The following is a 4514-nucleotide window of genomic DNA, read 5'->3' on the forward strand; positions in this document are numbered from 1 at the left end:
GAGAATCTGGTACTCCAAATGCATTCAGACAAGGTGGCCTGCTCCATTCTCCTCCCCTGAACACATGAACGTGCGTGGAACCACTGTTATGGCAGCCCATGTAACTGTGTTAGGGCCCTGCTGGAAACCATGGCCAAGTCTTAGCCTAGAGAGACATCCGCACGCTGGTGTTCTGAGCGCCATCCACTGAGGCCACATGGACACTGGTTCTGGTACCACATGGGCACAATACTGACGTCTGCTCCACTTGCAAACATTACTTTCTACTTTGAAAGCACTGATATTGAAATCAAAGCAAATAGCTAAGTGTGAGATGGACACGGGGGTCCTGGATTTCTAAATTCCAATCTAATAAGGAAGTTCTGTGCTTTTTCATGAGAATGTCTGCTCACTTGGTAAAAAGCACATGAGCATTAATCAACAGGAGAATTAATTCTCCAGCAGTCTGCCCTTTGGCACGTACTAACCAGCTTCTTAGTTGCAATTCCATCTTCTTATTCCATCCAACCAGCTTCTTAGTTGCAAACCAATTCCATCTAATTCAAGCAAAAAATTAATAAATATATCAGAAGATTTTCGAGTGACCCAGGGAGTCATTGTAGGAGGCTACATGGCCAGGAGAAATGTCCAAACTCTATCCACAGAACATGTCTCATTGAGAATGGGACTTCACTACCTGCACGAAGACACTTCAGGGGTGAGCTCGGGGTCCTGCTGATCACATGGTTATGGCTGCTCCTTCCAGAAATTGACTTAGTTACTGCAGCAGTCACCATTCTCACCAAAGTAAATCTTAAGAAGTCCCTGCTTCTGGCAGTCCCAGTGTCTGGCATGGGAATTCTGACTGACAGAGCCAAGGTCACATATCAACCTACCGCCCCCCCAGAAAGAGGGGCTGTGAAACAAGTCTAGTGTTTCAGTTTTTATCACTGGGGTAAGTTGCTGCCTCCTATCTTGTCTTATAAAGTAGAGACTCCCCTAGTCATAGGAAGGCCATGAGATGTTGGGTAAACAAATGTCCCCCAGAATCCAATTTTTTGGTTCCCCTTCATCAATATATACTCTTGTTACCAAACTTAAAAATTTCCCAACGTCAAAAACACTCCCTACTGAACATAATGTAACTCTCCAACACACAACCTGAATCGCACCCCAAAACTTGGACACCCCAAAGGACTGTCAGTCATGGCGTCCATCTCCAAGGCCAGCATCTCTGGATAATAACCATTCATCCCCTAGCTCCTTTGTAATCCAGACTCCATATTCGATAATTATAAAGTTAACAACCAATTATACACCCTATACAAAATTGTGGAACAAATGGATAAAAAAGAATAAGGAAACAAATAAAATATGTAATACACCAAAGAGAAAACCTGAGCCAGTCCTACAATCCCTGTTTCTACAACTGATCATGTGGCCTAGTTGAAATAGAGACTTCATTCCTACCCTTTCCACCTAAGTTTTCAGCAGGTGGGAAAACTCCTGAGAAATCTGATCCTTTCATAGCACTGTCCATTGGACTTCCTATAGTCTTCTCTAATTTTTTCCCACTGGGTATGGCAACCATGTATAATTAAAAAAATATATATTACTTCTGTATCCCCAGTTCCTGGCACAGAGCTCCTAAAACCCTTGGAATCTCCTAAGTGAGAAGAGTGTCTTCTGTATGCTAAAATGATGACTTCTGGCTGGTAGGGAGGGCAGGAGGAGGAATGCTAGAAATAGCTTCAGCATGGGGGCTGGTCATCAGAAAGATCAAGCCATGATCAGAGGGTTGGAATTTTCAGCCCCACTCCCAGATCTCCAGGGAGGGAAGAGGGGCTGGACATTGAATTCAATCACAAACACCCAATGATTTCATCAGTCATGCCTAGGTAATGAAACTTCCATAAACACACCTCAGTGATGGGATTCAGAGAGTTGTTTTAGGTTGATGAACACATTGAAGTGCTAGGAGGGTGAGGCACTTGGAGAGGGCATGGAAGCCATGCACCGCCACCACCCCAAAACCTTGCCCTATGCATCTCTTCCATTTGGCCATTCCCAAATTGCAACCTTCATAATAAACCAGTAAACATAAGTAAAATGTGTCCCTGAGTTCTGTGAGTCATTCTAGCAAATTATAGAACCTGAGAGAAAGGTTGAGGGAAACTCTGATTTTACAGCTGGTTGGTCAGAGGTACAGGTGTTCCTGGGACTTGCAACTGGTGTGTGAAGTGGGGGCAGTCTTGTGGGATTCTGATACCCGAGGTACCAGTTGCCACAAGGAACACTCTAACTCACCCTCTGGCCTGTCTCACTGGTGACAAGAGGAGCCTGAAATAGTCAGCTTCCAGTTAAATGGAACCATGATTGCACTTTCTAGTAGGAGCGTTTCTCCCTTGGCTGCCAAGGCCTCGAAGCCAGCAGAGCCCCGGAGCCTGGAGAGCAGGGAGTCACAAGTTTACAAGTGGGTTTCTTAGTGAGACACGCCACTTCCATTTCCAGTCCTTGATTCCTAGGTATAAGGTGGATCTAATGCAGTCAGCATCTTGCCAGGTAGCAGACTGGTCCCTCCACGTGTGGTGCCATTTTGGATTAATTGTTGCTGCTTACCGGTTGGGCACACAGCGATGATGACATCAACCCAGTCACCCTTCAGGAAGGTAAGGCCAGGTTGTTAGCCCAGGCCTAGCCTCTATCCCCTTGAACTCCACTTACTTCAAGAGATCACTGAGCAAACACTGGATGGCTGGGGAGAGGTTGACTGACACCTACAAGGGGGGCAGGGTCCCCCTCATTGCTGAAAAGCTTCTTTGCAGTGAAAGCCTTTGGGTGAATTCATGTGGGAGGCAAGTATTTATCATATTTATCATTCTAAAAGGACCACCCATATCCCTCTCCTTCAAGTTTCCGTATCACCGACTGCAATCATGGTCCTTCTCAGACCTTGAGCGTCCAGCCAAACCATTAGCCACTGCCCATGATGAAGATTTTTAACCCAAGCTCTCTCTCTTTCCAGGCAAGTACAAACTGATATACCACCCACAGTTCTGCCCACTGGAAAGTGGCCTGTCCCCCCGTCTTTCAGGGCTCCCTTTGAGAGGCACCATTATGTAGCAGTCCTCCATCTTGGATGGTGTCAGCATATTGTGCTGGGACATCAGTAAACTAGGAGTAAGGTCTTTTTCTTTCCTACTCAACATGAAAATATTGGGTTGGAGGGGGAGGATGGCAGTGCCAGCAACAGCATACCAGGAAGCTGACCTTTCTCTTTGTGCAGCTCCAGGGAGTGCCTGGGCCCTTTTGGAGTATGTTTATCCACTCCAAGATGGGGTACTGCTGGGAATTACTGATACACAGACACTAGACTCTGGGTCCTGCTGTCAGAACCACACCACTAGCCTTGGATGCTGTATATAGCTACACCCCTGCCAGTATGAATTCTAAGAAGTCCCTACTTCCTTAATCACTAGCTCCTACCAAAGTCTGACATGAGTGTGTCTGACTGGTGGGGCCAAGGCCACAGGCCTGCAGTCCAGCTGCAAAAAAAAATGCAGGGGAAGTGAATGGCTGGCATTTTTAGTTTTTACTGTGGGATGTGGCCTCTGCCTCTCAAGATGGAGGGAAATTCCCCTAAGAGAGACAGGGTCCAAATGCTAGATGGCCAATAAGATAGATGTGCCCATCTATCATGATTAAGGTTCGTGATTAAGAATACAGGCTCCAGGGGGCGCCTGGGCGGCTCAGTCGGTTAAACGGCTGCCTTCGGCTCGGGTCACGATCCCAGGGTCCTGGGATCGAGCCCCGCATCGGGCTCCTTGCTCAGTGGGGAGCCTGCTTCTCCCTCTCCCTCTGCCTGCCTCTCTGCCTACTTGTGCTCTCTATCTCTGTCAAATAAATAAATAAAATCTTTAAAAAAAAAAAAAAAGAATACAGGCTCCAGAACCAAGCTGCATTAGGTCCTGATTCTACCATGTCTAGCCTTGGGCTACTAACTGATTCTTTCTGTACCTCATTCCCTCAACCATAACAGAATCATAACACTTCACAGAAGTGTTGTTTGTAAGGAGTAAGTGAGTCAGCCTGTGCAAAACACTTAAAACACCACCTAGCACACATCAAATGTTGGATATAGTAGTAGTCATTAATATTGCTATGCATAGCATTCATCCTTTAAAAAAAAAAAAGATTTACTTATTTATTTGAGAGAGAGAGAAAGAAAGAGTGAGCAGGGGGAGGGGCAGAGGAAGAGGAAGAGAGAAAGTCCTCAAGCGGACTTCCCACTGAGTGCGGAGTCCAACACGGGGCTTGATCTTACTACCCTGAGATCACAACCTGAGCCAAAAATCAAGAGTTGGCCACCTAACTGACTGAGCCACCCAGGCACCCCCAGCATTCATCCTTAAAGACGGGAAAAGAATGTAGCTTTCATAGAGCACCTATCAATTACTCTGAACTGGGCTAGGAATGCTATATTTAATTAATTCATTCATCATTTAATCCAACATTTCTCTTTTATTGAAGTATAA

The sequence above is a fragment of the Halichoerus grypus genome, chromosome 8 (assembly GCF_964656455.1).
Source record: "Halichoerus grypus chromosome 8, mHalGry1.hap1.1, whole genome shotgun sequence".
NCBI classification, from domain to species: Eukaryota; Metazoa; Chordata; class Mammalia; order Carnivora; family Phocidae; genus Halichoerus; species Halichoerus grypus.